Source organism: Hirundo rustica, chromosome 1 (genome assembly GCF_015227805.2).
Source record: "Hirundo rustica isolate bHirRus1 chromosome 1, bHirRus1.pri.v3, whole genome shotgun sequence".
Lineage (NCBI taxonomy): Eukaryota > Metazoa > Chordata > Aves > Passeriformes > Hirundinidae > Hirundo > Hirundo rustica.
The window spans coordinates 123,282,874-123,299,495 of record NC_053450.1 but is presented as its reverse complement, the minus strand read 5'-3'; the positions used below and the strand labels follow the sequence as shown (position 1 = coordinate 123,299,495).

Below are 16,622 nucleotides of genomic sequence, written 5' to 3'. Positions count from 1 at the left end.
AGCCAGAGAGTACAAGACGATTCTGAGCAAGATTTACTTCACTGCATTTTTCAGAAGAGAGAGGCAGTTGTGGCAATCTCCTCTGACCACAAATGTTCCTAAGAACTTTTTTTCATTCCGCAGGAATGGAGGCAAAGATTTACAGCATCTTCTCTGGTTCATCAAACTTCTTTAGTTACTGGCTAACATTGTCAACTGCTTGAAACTGCAGATCTCAGGGTGACTGGTGAATGGCTTTGCTCATTTCTGCTGATACTGTTTGTGGGGGCATTGATCTGTCTCTTTCTCACTCCATGCAGGAAATGGTGCCAGAAACATCCTCTCTCTTGGTCCCATTCCTCTTGAAGTCCATCAGAGCAGGAAGGGAGGGATCCAGCTGTGCTCCTTCTCTTGAAGAAATACCTTTCCTGTATAACAGTCTGAGATGTAGGGTGAATGGGGTCCTCTCATCTCCCGCTCCACCCGTCCCTACCAGACCAATGTGGTGGCATGGCAAAATATATGGTGACAGGTACCAAGTGTTTCCCTGGAAGCCTCCCTAAAGGGTAGCAAAACCAAAGCTGGACGGAATCAATTAAAGTGTTTTGAGTGCTGACACCTGTACAGTCAGCATGACCAGTACTTGGATCATACTGTGCTTCCTATCTAAAAAAAGACTATAAAGAAAAGATACGGCCCAAATCTCTCTTGGTTCAACTACTGACTATTTCTGAAAACAAACAAACAAACAAACAAACAAACAGACAAAACACACACACACCCCCAAAAAAGCCCAATAACTAACTAACTAAATAAATAAATATTATTTTTAAAACCACCCTGAAAATCAAGCCTGCTACCTCCTGCATTGCAATTGCAATTGAAATAGATGCCCTGCCTCTAATTTCCCATCAATTTACACCAGTGTAAGCCAAATGGTATGGTAGAAAATCTACCCCCAGCATGCCAGCATGCACAGATTTTGTACTTTACACAGGCTGTTGTGGCTCTGCAAAGCCAATGCTATGCCAGGGTTGACAGTGACAGGCACGCTGGCAAAAGCCTGAAAGTGTTTCCTGGCTACAAATGAGTGCCGCATTCCAGAGAAAGTGATTGCTCTTACTGAAAAGGAGATTGTCCCAGCAGTCATTCTCTTAGACCCCACTCCTGGATCTTTTCCGCTAAATAGGTGGTGGGGTCAGTCTTCCATTTGATTTCTCTCCTCTCATCTGATAAAGTTAGAGTGGAAAACAAAACGAGTTCAAGGTTTATGCTAATGTTACTGGTGGCACTGTGAGTGAAGAAAAACTGATTTGCAGACTGGACAGTCATGAGGAGTCCACTAAGATGATGAAACCAGTGCTCTGCAAAGCTGGTCTAGCTGAGACCAGAAGCTGGGACATAAATGAAAATGCATTGTGTGTCATCAGTGCACATGGCTCCCAGCAGTGCCCACTGCAGTAAATGGGGAACTGCAGCTGGAGCAGTGCAAACAGCTCAGGGTGTAGTGGGGGATCCACCTGAGAAGCAGCCAAGGTTGTCCATGTTCCCAGCCTTCTGCAGTGAATTACTGCCCTTGCAGTGGGCTGTTGTCACTGGCCCTGCAACCACTCTGGGTCCATCTCCAGGTAAGTGAAACACGTTTATTTTGATCTCTTCAAGGACCCCTGTCATCTAACTGTGTCTGCAGCTATCCACTCTGTTTGATGCAATAGGTAAGGCAGCTAACTTTGTAATTGCAGCAACTGTTCCTTACAAATACCAGACTTGAGCCTAATGTTTTGGTTTGCTGGACAAACCAAATGAAAAATTCAATTTGGATTGAATCAGCGGTTACTGTTTTTACTTTAAATGGCAAAATAAATATCCTACTTCAACCTCTGCCCTAATATAATAGATTCATTTAATACAAAATGGCCAACCTTAGATGCAAAAAGAACATCTTAACAAAATTGAAGTAGTTTGTTTTGTGGCCCTTGTAAAGAGGAAGCCTTGGGCTCTATTCATGCTGACTATCCAGTAGCCTAGTGGTTAGAACACGTCTAAAATGGGGAATTTGTATTCAGATCTGCTTCTCTCCCTGAAGGCAGTCACTGTCCTGTCCTCAAGGAAAGCTTCACTACCTGCAGTGCTAAGCCACGGAGATAAAAGTCTGTACAGAAGGTTCATGATAGGTCTCTTTAGTTGATGCTGCTCTCTTTAAGTACACTGTTGAAAACAGGATCCTTGTCTTTCACCTTTAGGTGACTATGTTACCTGTAAACCCAGGGAGTTGTTTGCTAATATATTTGGAGGGGCATCTTTCAATACATGTACTGGATATGAACAAAATTTCTCAGCTAAAGATTCATATAAAGATTCGTATGAAAAAATTGCCCATCTTCCTTTTTGGAATTCATTAAAATACTTCACTTTTCTTTGCAAGAGTTTTGAGTATAAATTGCCAGAATTGGACAATACTCAATGCAAACTTTGGTATGAGTAATTTTTATTATTCAGTGAGTTCTTTTGTAAAGTGGCTTGTAACATAGCATGTGTCTTATTGTACTGGTAGCCACTCTCTTGAGCCACAGAAAAGTCTGTATTTGGGTAGCTCTTAAGACCCCTCTTCCCATATTTCCTCATTTCCCTTTGCTCTAGGAAAAGTTGGAATTCTGCAAAAATGTGACATCCTCAGGCACCGTCTCTCCTCTTATTTATTTCTCGATTCTGCTGTCGTTCATTACATTAGAGGTTATTTTTTTAATGAAGCACTGTGGGTAGGGAGAAATAACTTTTACCTTCTGTTCTAATTGATGAATGATGTGTTAACTAATCAGAAAGCTTGTCTATAGCCACCATTAAAGCAACAGATGTATATGGCTCAGGAGAGATTTGTTGAACAGCTTCAACCTTTAAGTGCAGAGGATAAATGGGTGGTGACATCATTATACCTTGACAAATAGAAATTATATCATTCTCTTTTTTTCATTACTGATGGTTGATTTATTTCTATGGTTTTCATTTTGATGAGATCCATTCAGTGTCTCTACAGTTAAAACCTTTGAAAATTGCAATATGCAACTGAAGTGGTTATAATATCTTGCACATGATCTTCAGAATGTTATCTTTTGAGGTTTTCTCCTGAAACTTACTTCTAATGGAAAAATAGTATGATGTGGAGTATGATAAGACAAAAAAGAAACATTTTAAATTCATCCTTGGGTTTGTTTTTAAGCTAGCCACAAAAACAACACATAGAGTCAGAGGACACTTGATGTGGTTTTAAAGCACCTCCATTGGTTGCTGGAGGATTTTATTTTTGCAGTGAACTCAAAGCCTTAGAAGACAGACAGTTGTTCTTCACAGCAGTTCTGTGCCATAATAAACAAGCAAATGTTCCCCTCTCACCCATCTCTCTCCAGTATATTTTTAGCTCTTACCTTGTTTGATTGCATTTCTCATACAGTCACTGAGATGGATCAGAATTTCCCTGAAAATTTCAGTTATTACTGAAGATTGAATTTTTTCCACTTTTACTGCAGCTTACAAATCAGAAACTAAAAATAAAGTGTGCATCTGTTTGGATAATCTATTTCTCCAGAGCAGATTAGAATGACAGAATAAATCTTGGATGTATTTGGAACAGCTTTGAATGAATTTCAACAAGAGATGAAAACAAGGTGAGTTTTGCTTGGCTAGGACCTCAGTGAGGGAATTAAGCTGGTGCTGGGTCAGAGCAAAGTTTGCAAGATAGAATAGAGGTCCTTAGTGTCTACTACAAAAATACAAACAGAAGATTAAAACTGACATTGCTGCCAGAAGACCTTTATGTTCACAGGGGAAATAAGAGATCAAGGTTAGTTAGAAAAGTAAGTCAGGAAGACAAAATTCATATAGAAGATCTCATGGGTGTGAGCAGGGTTTCCCTGTCCATGTCCACAGCTTGGAAAGCAAAGACTGAACAAGTGCCTATTCTTGTACCCTGGCATAGGGGCAGGCAACACAAGGATAAGATGTGCTGGCAAGTTTTCTGCTTCTTTGGATTCCAGGCAGGAGTTTTTAGGCTGAAAATTTTCTGTATGAGAAAACCTGGAGGGAAAAAACAAAACAAAACAAAACAAAACAAAACAAAACAAACAAAAAAAAACAAACAAAAAAACCCCAAACAAACAAAAAAACACACCACAAACAAACAAAAAAAACCCCCATGAACATGTTGGCTGATCCTCAGAAAAGCTGATGAGCAAATCCCAGCATATAATCAATTTTGAAGGGATACATGGTCCAGAGCATGGATAGAGCTGGTGGCTGCCTCTGCTAATGGTGCTACCGGCACCACTGCTGTCCTGGCCAGGAGTCATAACAGGAAAGTAACAGTGCAATACTCCTGTTCTGGGGTTGCTTTACTGAAATTTAATGTAAACAAGTGTCTATTTATGGTTTTAGGGGTCAAGTCTTAGTGTTCCGCTTGCTGTCAGCCAGCTGCCTTTAAAATGGTAAATTATCCTAAGTGCGAGAAAGGAATGAAGATGCAATTCAATGTAAATATAGAAAGTTTAGGTTCTGTCACTAAACTACAACTAAATCCATTTTGGAAAAAGCTGTGCTTAGCTTCACAGAAAGGAATGCATTTGCTTCAGTAATAGCAGTGGAAAAAATAGCAGTGTTTTTACAAGAGAACTGGGAACAGATGATCTTTCAAGTCCCTTCTGGCCTTAAATCTGTTAATCTAGGAAATGATGCCTCATTTCACACTCTAAGTCATTAAAAACACGCTTTCATTATTGAAGTAATCACATTTCTTGGAAATGTGGCTACTACCTGCTAAGATGATATACCAGATGATCAGTGTTTTACTGAAATTCGTGAAAAAAACAGTGTTCGTTACCAGAAATCTTCTTTTTTATTATTTCCACAAGCTTATTGGAACTCTAAAATATAGAAAACCACACAGTGTTATATATTATTAAGAGAAAAACTTAACAAAGTAGGTCTTTGTGTGACTCCCCTTCTCCATAAGAACAAGGAATGTATGAAGCTCTCACAAAAAGGGAGATATAACTCATGAGAATATGAGAATAATTTATACAAGAAGAATGCTGGGTGTTGGGAGAGGGGCAAGAGAGGTGTTAAGCATTAGCTAGTACTTTTAAATTATCCTAGAAGCATTTCAAAATACTTCTCAATTGTTTTCTCAGTACTGGAATCATTTCCATCATACATACACCTTTCTAATTGGAGTTCATATCCTTACCCTCCACCCAATGAGGAGACCTTGGGGCACAGCTGGATTTCAAACAAGGTTGTTTCCTAACATTAAGGCAATGTACTAGGTCAGACTGCTCTTTTCTATTACATCCTTTTATGGTTTGCTGGGGGAAGACAGAAAGATGCTGTAAAAAAACCCAGGAACATCTTACAAAGTTACTGCTCAAACCTATGAGCTATAAATGTGTCTTTGCAACAGAAAACACAGGCAGGCACAGTCTTCAGGTTTGTTTCTTTCAGTACCAGTCCAAGGGTGAGGGACCAATTTAACTTGAATTTCTTGATGGTGCTGTAAAATATGACCGATTGAACACATCCAGTGAGCCTTCCTGTGAGTTCCAGTGCTGGTACTGCAAACTAGCGTTTCCCTTCATAGGCATGGGCCTGTACTGGCACAAAACTCCATTTCACGGAGGCATTTCTGGGTAAATAATAAGCTCAACCAGAGAGGGTGAATAAAGGAAGAAAGTAATTTTTCATACTGAATGAGTACAAAGTAGGACTGAAGTAAATGAAACAATTTGCTTGAGAAAGTGAGTGCGGCAAAAACTTCTGGTTTTGATGAGCTGTCTTTCCAAAGAACTGGATATACTTTAACAGTATCATTTCTGATTTATCTGCTGTTGCCAGATAAATTTTCTTCTGGGGGAAGAGCAGAATTCTCTTTATTTAATGTACCATGTCTGGAATGTGGACTAGATTCAGCTACATGTCGCTTATAATTATTTATGTAACTTATTAATCACTGGGCTGTCACTCAGCTGTTTATAAAACACAAAAGAACACTTGGAGCCTGAAAAATTACATTTTTCCTCCCCTGCACCTCCCCAAAGGCCTCTTTGCACTTCTGAGGAGACCTCCATTTAAATAAAAATCTCTTGCCCAGTCTAAGAAGGAACTCTGCAATAATAACTTAAAGAACACGCTTCTACTTTATGCTTGGGAACTGAAATATTTGCTTTAAGGTGCTGTAAAACTTTCTTTTCAACTTTTCTGACCAGTGTCCTTGGGTCTTTGTTTAGTTTATTTTCTCAAACAGGTCATGGATAGGGTCTCCTTCTTGCTTGCTCAACAAGCTGTTCTCCCTATGCTCAGTATTTGGAAAATGGCAGCATCTCTCAGATTGCTACCTCTGTATCATGCCTGCTTGAAACTTGTCAGTGCATAGAAAAGTTAAGATGCTCAAACACAGGCACACTCACCCCTGCTCACACCTTTGTTTCACACATCTCATTTCTCTGTGAAGAGTTAATCTGTGTGGCTTTGTGCAGCACTCTTCTGGGCTCCTGTGCAGGGTAGCTCACAGTTTGTCTTTCAGGGGAAGGTAACATGCCAGTTCAGAGACCAGCATCCAGGCTTGTAAATGATGCACAGAAGAGCAATGATTCCATCCAGCTGAATTACATTTAAAATTTGATTATGAATGGCATCTTTGAGGCAGGCTATTCATCATTCGATGTCCTATGTGGGTCTCAATGTCTTGAAGCTTCATAAAGGCAATTCATTAAACAGCTTTTGCCAGACCAAGAGGTGACTCAGCGGGCTGGTGAAAAACAGTGGCTGGCACCCCACTGCTGGCCATGGCATTCCTGCATTAGTGTCTAGGGCTGCAGTGTATTGGCAGGGTGCTTGCTCTTCTGGTGCCCCAGTTCAGCCAGTGGTGTAATGGCCATACCAGAATTTACCTGCCTTCTCACCCATTTGCTGGACTGACTAGCAACATGTTGTCAATTTTTGCATGAAAGGCTCCACATTAATCCATGCCACAATTTGCTTTGTTTGCTTTCACCACTAAAATTACTTGTTTCCCCCAAAGATCTGCCATCTGTCACTATTCACCTTTTACATTTTTATGCTCCACAGTTGAGCAAACACCAACGCCTGAATAACTCTCTTTCCCATTATCAGTCCTTGGAAGTGCCCTGAGGTCAAGGCAGTTGTAACGTCTTGCCCCTGGCTGGATTCCCTGAGACCTCAGGGCTCAGCCTGTAGCCTTGCCCTGTCTGCAGCCGCTAAAAATATCCTGGGTCCTTTTCTTCACAGGGGTTTCCCAGTCTTTAAAAAAAAAAATAAATTTAGTTTTGTCTTGCCCATACTGCCATAATCTGTTGGATGTAACATAGAATTGTAGAAGGGAGACTCATAGAGATGAGACATTGTCTGGTGGATGTGGGCAGCTGATGGGGACTGCTCTCTGCTCTCTACACAGTTAATGATGTTGTGATATCGTTGGGTATCTTTGTCTGCACTTGACAAAGGAAAGGGGCAGACCCTGGGTGACAGCTGGGACGTGCAGCTGTGAGGCACAAGCCAGTGTCTGAGTAGCCAGTTGCAAATGATTTTTGTGTTTTCATAATCCTTGTGAGTAATATCCTGTCAAAGTCTTCATCAAAAGTTATTAGTCCCTCCATAAACTGGTACTTCAATATGTAAACTTGCCTTGTAATTAATTTTATGAGCTATGCCCCTGGCACCATAGAGCTCTTATTTCATTTTAGGAGCATAATTGATTAGGCTTCCTGTTGCTGTGATGTAGACCAAGGATGTTGCCACCAAATGAGGAGTAATTTGTGACAGCTCATTTATGAGGAGATATCTACTGTTTGCCAGCATTGAGCATGCACACAAGACAAACAAAAATATTTTGTATTGCTACTGCTGTGCACTGCTTGAAGTTAAAAAAGCAAAAGGAAAAACAAAGACACGATAATTATACAGCCAAATTAGTATGGTTAATTATTATACATTAGTACAGCATCTTTTATTTTCACTGTAAAGGTTTTTGTTCTCTGCTGAATTCCTCTGAAGATGCTTGTCTCAGTAGAGCATCAAATAACATTCCTGTCTGGGCAACTGGATTTTGCATTGCTAAAATTTCCTGGTTTTTTCAATTGTATCAGATACTTTTTTTTCCTTCCAACAACTGTTATGGCACAATAAAGTCTCTCACTCTGATAGAACTTTTAAAAATTGCAGAGCCCATCTTGATGCCAATGGTTTAAGTTTTCCTTCCTTTTCTCTCCCTGTTTAATATTTTAGTGAATGTTATCTGAGAGAAATATGTTGGATGCTCAGGCTGTATTAGCTTAATTAATGGCTAACATAAATGAAGCAATATTTCCTGTGGGTAAGGTCAAAAGTGCTTTGTTTTCTATTAATTAAAAATAAGCTCATATAAGACAATGCATGTAAGTAATAAAGACATAATGCTTATTTGTGTGGCCATAAGGAAAAGGAGTAGGTTACTCAGAGAACACCAATCATAGCTTCAGTCTCTTCCTGACCCTGACAACTGACCAAAAAAAGAAATGTATAATTTTATCCTTTCCATACCTTGCTTATGCAAGCTAGAGGAGTGAGCTGAATATCCGAGAGAGGCGAGTCCTAGGTTGCTGCAGCCCCTCAAACCCTGAAAGCACAAGTTGAAACTAAAAGTGTCTGGTGCTTGCTGCCTCTCCAGGGGAAACTACGTATGGCTAAATTCTACTGGAGCTCTGTCTGAGATTTAAAAAAAAAAAAAAAAAAAAAAATTAAAAAAATCTCAGAAACCGGATGTTTAAAAAATGAAACCAAGAGAATTTCAGAGAGAGAGTCAGAAGAAATGAGAAATGCTACCCTCCCAAACTGAATCAGAATGATAAATTACTTTTGCCTTTCTGAAGCCAAGCTAGAAAACCTCTGCTCACCTCTATTATCTACTTCTGGTCTCTGAAGATGCATTACCATATTAATTCATTGTGTTATACAATTTGAGCAACTAAATGAGTTTACCTTGTGCCCTCTTAATACAATTTTCTTCTAATGTTAACTCTAAGTGATACATTTTAGGGGATGCTTGAGGCAGAATGCATCAAAAAAATTATTTAGACTTAATTTTGTTTACAAATTAAGACTTAACCCTTCTTGATAAACCAAGTGTAGAAAATCCCCAGCCTCTCTATGGAAGAAATATCTCTCAGCATTGGAAGTACTACCATCACCTTACTAATGTGAGGTTTTACTGGGGCTCAGGAGAGGTAGAAGAACTGTTTGTGGGAAAAGACAACCAGCACATCACAAAGAAAATTACAAGCCTGGTGAATTGATTTGGGTACACATGCAGCCCATCAGAATGGGTGGAGAAGTGCTGTGACATACATGTGGTCACTTGGCTGCACCATGAGGGGGCTCACCAGGCAGCAGGCTGCTGGACACAGGGTTTGGGCCAAAGGCCAGCCTGCAGTGCAAAACATCAGGAAGCGTTTTCCAAGCACTGAGAGTGTGGAAAAGAGGATCAAAAATGGGTCAACTCAATTTTGACAACATGGTTCCTATCAGGACAGGAATTTTATGTCCTGCAGCCAACAGGGATCCTCCATCTGGGCACTGGTTACATTTTTTTTCCACATGCATTTGTATTTCTATGTACACATAAATGCACACAAAAAATATGCTTAAAAGCAGCATATAAACAGAAGCAGAAATGTGATCTCTGGCCTCATTTCTTTCTTTGTTCCTTTCCATTACCCAAGAGATCGAGGAACTCATATCTCATGGACTTGCCCCAGGATTTATGAACTGACGAGCCTACCAACTGCAAACATGTCCCTACATCACACACAAAGGTTTCAGGGAGTAAGAAGCCTCACTGGAAGCTCTTCATACAGTTGGTCCCCAGTTCTGCTTGTTGTCATTCCTGGGTTTCCTGTTGGTCAGTGCCTTCAGCTACTCAGGAATATTTCTGTGCATATTGAAAAATTCTTATATTCCAGTTTTAGCAGAGGTGAATGTTTTTCAAAATGACCATTGTGCAGCTCCCCTCTATTCACTGGGGCCTCATTCAGCAAAGCCCTGAGTAGCTGAAGAATATACACTTCTGTATTTTCCTGAAACACAGAGAATGGATGTAATTATGTGGAGTAAGTTCCCATTTCAGTCATCCATGGGAGGAAAACAGACAGTACTGTGAAATTTAAGTTTCTAAATTTTAAACACAAATATTTTTCAAATAACCTGAAAATCACTCATTTGGTGTAATGAGTATCAACAACCATTATCTAATATGACTATTAGAAATAAACAGTTTCACTTTGTGGGCACAAGAGAACTAGAAGTTTGCATTCAGTAGAACTACTCTCATGTGGGAAGTTAAACACCCACGTAAAGTTTTTAGGCCTGAGGAATACATCTGGAATTATGCTTTTGTCCATGAATGATGGAAACTCCATTATTAGGGACAGAATTATCACCTTGTTTCAAAAAACCAGTAATAGATGCTACTAATGAAATCGTTCTGCTTCAGAGTCTTAAAATACAACAGCAAGATCAACCTAGCATCTTTGGTTGGCTTTTGCAGTTGTTTACCCTCTTGGAGCTTTGGTTTTCTTAATGTTAAAAATCAAGTATTAGCTATATGCAATGACTGATGGAATAACATTAACTTACTGCCAACTGGAAATCAGTTCCTATTTGACCTTCTGATATGTATTAACCACGTTTACACTTTAAAGAGAATTTCATCCCAACTTTGTGGCATTGACATAAATTAGTAAATAGAAAGTGTCTTCATCTGGTATTTTCCACTCTAAGTACATGATCAACAGAGTCTTACGTTCAGTGATTTTAATTTAATGGGCTTATCTCTGTGCTAGATATGGTTTTCATTTAAACTGACCTTGCTTTATTTGAATTATTGCTCAGGTTTTCACAGGTACAAATGACCTAATCTTCCCAAACACATTTCCTGATCGACATAAGCAAACAGTCTGAAGAAGCAGTTATGTAAAAGAAGTGCTTTTAGGCAACAAATGACTCTATAAATAAACAAGTACTTCCTAATCATAAGCTAAAATTGTGTCATTTTTCCATTTTTAATAAAAAAAATAGATAAACTCAATTAGTTTTAATGTTCCTGGAAGTGAGGGACCAATATTTTTTTTCAAAACTGAGTACAGTAAAATCAAAAGCTGCACTTTTTTGCTAAAGTTCAGCCAGCATAGCTGCATCTGACCAGTACCACCTTTGACTTTCCAGGTCAAATCAGCAAGAAATCATATGGAAAAAAATAAAAACAAAAAACCCCCAAACAAACAAAAAACGTCCATTTTTATATTTGCAGTGTGCAGGAGAGAATGGGATTTTTTTACAAGTCGAACTTTCTTCTCCCCCCAAAATGGAAGGCAGTGCAAAAATATACCCTTTTCTATCTTTTTCCATAGTCACTGCCCTGGGATCTCATTACTTATTTGGATTTATTCACTTATTTGGATATAAGTGAATTATTTATTGACTTATTTGGATTTATTATTTATCTGGATTTATGAAAGAAGCATATTGGCAAGCATTTGTTGAAAAATGTTTCTGAAGGTGAACTTTCATCTGCTCTTGGTGTTTTGGGAAAAAAGTGATCGTTAACCATTGGAAAGGTATTATTAGGACATGTACTATAGTTGTGTCAATGGGCATGAGAAGAAAAGTGATAGCTGAAGGTTAGTACTGGAGATCAGCGTAGACGAATGATTTTCTCACAGTGAATAAATCAAGAGTTCTCAACTAAAGATGATGGATAGTTACACAGTTACACATTGATATGAGCGGAACCTCAAGTCTAGGAAAAATAAGGTGGATGAAAAGGCAAAAGTCACTTGACATGAGGAGAAATTATACTGCTAAAGCAAGAAAGGAAGAGCAGCACAATAGATATGAAAGCTGGTTAGAAATATCTATCTGTGGAAAAAAGACAAAGACAGGAATTAATGGAGAGTGTATGATGTCAGACAGATGACAGGGAAAGAAAAGGTATTTTTAAAACCCCAAAGAAATGAAGGAAGACAGAAACATAGAAATGTTTTTTTCATTAAAACAGCTCAGCTAAGGCTAAGCATGAACCCAAGCTCCACATACCAACTCCCCCAAAAGCCTGTGCTTGCTTTGCTCTGCCCTGTTGGCAGACACCCGGGTTAGGCTGTATCTCAGGCAGGCAAGGGACGCCCTAGCAGTGAGGGACAAGCACTGGAAACCTGTGGAAAAAGTTTTGCCAGGGGAGTGAGGTGTCTGTGTGTGCATGTGTGATGTTTAAGGGAAGTTATTGCAGTCCCAAGGAGAAATAATGAACTGAAAAAAAAGTATAAGAAATTAGATATTGTCCCTGTGCTGCTCAGAAGAGTACAGGAGTGAAACAGGTTCATATTCACTTTTTACTGTTAAGGACACTTCTCAGGCTGAAGAGAAATTAAAACTAGAAAGGGGAAGTTCTGCAGAAATCAGTCTTCCTCTCCATGACACTGGTGAATACCAGGAGCTGCTCCACTGAAGGAAAGTGGTTCTTACCAGAATAGACCAATTAGAATAGAAAATCTCAAGTTTGGATCTGAGGTCACCCAGGTAATATGTTGTTTTCTATGCACAGCAAATACACACACCTCTACTGCTTCCATAGGGAAGAATAGGCAAAGGCATTTGAGCTGATGACCCCTTAAGGTCTCAATTCACAGTTTCCTTATCATTTTCATTTTAAAGCTGGTTTCCTACTTCCTATTCATACCTGTGTTCCCTTGGCAGCTCAAACCTCACACTTTCAATGCCGTCTGGAGCTGGACTGTAGGTAGAAATGCAAATGCTGTTTGCAGTTAGCCTGCTGGTTGACAGTCAGTGTCCTGAGCAGCACTGTCTCCTTTCCAAGGGAGCACAAATTCTTCCAAATTAAATGTTCAAGATGCCTCTTACATATGTGTTTTGTGAAGGTCACGATCCTTGGGTGTGATGTCGAGGTCCTGTACACGGCACGGCACATAGGATAGCTGGCAAATAACAAGTTGCTTTGTCTAGATGTACTCATAAACGCAAATGTTTTCTTTCCTTGTTTCCTTTGTCTCGGGAGGTATCATGGATTATAAGGAGGACACATCTTCCCAAGCTTGTAGATGTTTGGAGTCCTAGAAACAAGAATGTCTTTTCACATGCACCTTGATGTTCTTCCAATGTCTGCAGATTACCATAACCCTTATGATAAAAGGCTCCAGGAGAATAGATTATTTTCACCTTAATTTTGCAGCAGTTGCCATAGGGGAATTATGAAAGGAAGTATCCAATCTGACAAAAGTCACATATTGTGCAAATGAAAGGCATGTCTCCATGGGACTTGGGGGACCAGCATGGTGCCACCTCAATGGGCAACTGTCCCCGAGCAGGCAGGGTGGTCAGACTCTTGTCAGTGGCACCAGAGTCCCCCAGGAAGGAGGAGGCATGTTTGTCACATCTCCAGCCAACTGCCTATGCAATGTGGGCAGAAGACAAGATTTGTCAATGTAAATACACAATTTACGTTGCTCGTGGCAGTGTCTTTCTAAATTTGATGCATAATATGAGAAGAAAAAATGTAGGGTCTCTAGAGAAACAAGTGCATCTTAGATTCACAAATAAGGAGTTATTTACACATCCCTCCCTGGCAGGGAAGAGGGAGAAACATGGCACAGCAGGGACAGCATGTTAAGCAAATGTTTAAGCTTCATATCCAAGATACATATTGCTTTCTTCTAAAATGAGGATGCTTGTACCCTAGAGAGAAAAACAAAAAAATAGCAAAGTGAAAAGAGACACTACATGACTTTTTAAGTTAGATACTTGCTCGTTTCCTCAGACTTCTGAGTTTCTCAAGCACCTCTCCTTTGCATATTTTGGACGATGGAAAATGTTTCCATGGTGACAAATAGATGTTATGTTTATTTACTGGGCAGCAGGGAATGACAGTGTCAGCAAAAGACATTTCTATTCCTTTTTTTTTTTTTTTTTTTTTTTTTTCCTAAGGGAGATGTGTTTTAGCTAATGAAACCAGCAGCAGCAGCAGCAATGGTTTTTCAGATGCCCTTCCCAGCCCCATTGTGAATATCTGTGTTTGTGCTTGAGACAAAAGTAGGCAGCAGTTCCTATGGCTGCGTCATTCTCTGATCAACCCTTTGAAGCATTTTGCTCTGTTTGGTATGCACATAGTTTCTTGTGAACAGCACTGCCTGAGAGGTATCAAGGAGATTTCAGGCTTTACACAAGGGAAAGAAGCTAAATATTTCTTGCATTAGATGTCTGGCCTTTTCTTCCACCCTCCCACACACACACCTGTTCTTGTTGACAGGTCTACTACACTGTCCATGAAAAAAATTCTGATAACTAAACCTCAACCTTGTAGTTGATAGTGCTCTGGTAAAAATAAATGAATAAATAAATAATATTTGCAGCAGACTGTGTAAAGTAGGAAAGAGATTTTCAGAAGGGCTCTTCTGAGATAAGTGACCGGGGTCTGAAAATACAGTTTTTGCAGGTTGATTAATTTAGAGATTTATACCTGTTGAAATATTTTTCAACCTGAAACCCTCTGTAGCCCCTCAGGATTTCCCATCAACTCTGCTAGGAGAACGTGTAACTCAGTGGGAAAGTAGCAGGTGGTAAGTCCATTAATTGTTCTTTCTTGTATCTGTCTCTGTGGAAAAATACAGTAATGTGAGATGTTCCTCTCCTAGCCCCGGAAAGAGACAGTGCTGGTATCCGGCTTCTCCTTGAAAACCCTGTTCCTTTGGTGGGCCGTGAAGCACAGACTCTGCTTCCCACAGGGATTTAGGACGGGTCTAAAATTACTCTAGGAGTAATTTGTGTTTTTCTCCTCCTGCTAGGAGGCTTTTTTGTTTGGTCCTTTCCTCCCTCAAGAACCTTATGTTCTTGAGACAGACCTGGCTAGTATCTATCAAACAGCAAGACAAACAGTTGCATGCAATATTAACAAGCTGGAGGTAGAAGCTGATGATCATAGTCCCAGAATGGAAAAAAGTTTCAGCAGTTGACTTAAACTTTCAACAGCAGTGGTTAGGTAAACTCCCACTGGTTTGTTTTGTTTTATTTTGTTTTTCTCACGCATAACATTTCCTCAGTTTTCTATTACTGGATGACTGCAAAAAACATGAGGATCAAGGGGAAGAGTTTCACAAAAGCTAAATGAATTTATGGCCAGAGGAAATAAACTCAGTAAAAAACAGTTATACCCACCCCTCCAAAACAACACCTCAACCCAAACAAATGAACTCTATTAGCTCAGGAGCCATGGTGTGCTGGTTTTGGATGGGATACAGCTAATTTTCCTCACAGTACCTTGTATGGTGCTATGATTTGTGTTTATAATTTTAATAGAAGTTTTGATAACACAGGAATGTTTTACAGAATCACACTATCACAGAATAAGGTGAGTTGGAAGGGACCTACAAGGATCATCAAGTCCAGCTCCTGGCCCCACACAGCACCATCCCCAAGAGTCACACCATGTGCCTCAGAGTATTGTTCAAACATTTCTCAAATGCTGTCAGGCTTAGTGCTGGGACCACTTCCCTGTGGGAGCCCATTCCAGTGCCCAACCACCCTCTGGGTGAAGAACCTTTTCCTGATATCCAGCCTAAACCTCCCCCGACACAACTTCAGGCCACTCCCTCGGGTCCTGTCACTGGTGACCCCAGAGCAGCAGAGATCAGTGCCTGCCCCTCCTCTTCCCCTCGTGAGGAAGTTGTAACTGCAGTGAGGTCTCCCCTCAGCCTCCTCCAGGCTGAACAGACCAAGCGACCTCAGCTGCTCCTCACACAGCTTCCCCTCAAGGCCCTTCACCATCTTCAGCGCTGTCTTTTGGATGCTAATTGTTCAATATCTTTGTTGTATTTTGGTGCCAAAAACTGGAGACAGTATTCAAGGTGAGACCACCCCAGCTCAGAGCAGAGCGGGACAATCCCCTCCCCTGCCCGGCTGGCCATGCTGTGCCTGATGCACCCCAGGGCAGGGTCGGCCCTCCTGGCTGCCAGGGCACTGCTGCCTCAGATTCCCCCTGCCATCAACCAGGACCCTCAGGTTCCTTTCCACAGCATTGCTTTCCATCTTCCCCTTTCCAACAGCCAGGGTTGCCCCATCCCAGGTGCAGAACTCAGCACTATCTCTTGTTGTACTCCATGTGGTTGGTGATTGTCCAGGCCTCTCATTTGTTGAGGTCTCCCTGCAGGGCCTCCCTGTCTTGGAGGGATTGAACAGCTCCTCCCCATTATGTATCCTCTGTGAACTTGCTGAGTATCCCTTCCAGCCCTGTGTTCAAAACATTCAGTTGCTGCTGAGCAGCACATGCACAGCATCAAGGCTCTTGCTACTTCTCACAGCACCCCACCAGAGAGTGGGCTGGGGGGGACACAAGGAGCTGGGGGGGGACACAGCTGGGACAACAGACCCCAACTGACCAAAGGGATATTCCATGTATATGATGTTGTGCTTGGAAATAAAAGCAGAGGGAAAGGGAGAAAGGGAGCTAACAAAGACATGCTAAAATGGTACCTATGTGTTTCACAGAAGTGGAATCCAGTCTCTAGCTGAAAGATACACAGTCTGCACTAGTTGAAATG

The 16,622-nt window shown here is 40.7% G+C and overlaps 1 protein-coding gene across 1 annotated transcript in view; it reads right to left on the bottom strand.

Annotated features, from left to right (window-relative positions):
* NPVF (neuropeptide VF precursor) overlaps positions 1-12,789 on the bottom strand; it is a 54,804-nt gene extending 42,015 nt beyond the window's left edge. Inside the window, exon 1 of the mRNA XM_040072707.2 lies at positions 12,752-12,789. The gene's annotated coding sequence lies outside the window, so the exon portion shown is untranslated. The remainder of the gene's footprint in view (positions 1-12,751) is intronic.
* Positions 12,790-16,622: the final 3,833 nt, after the last annotated feature.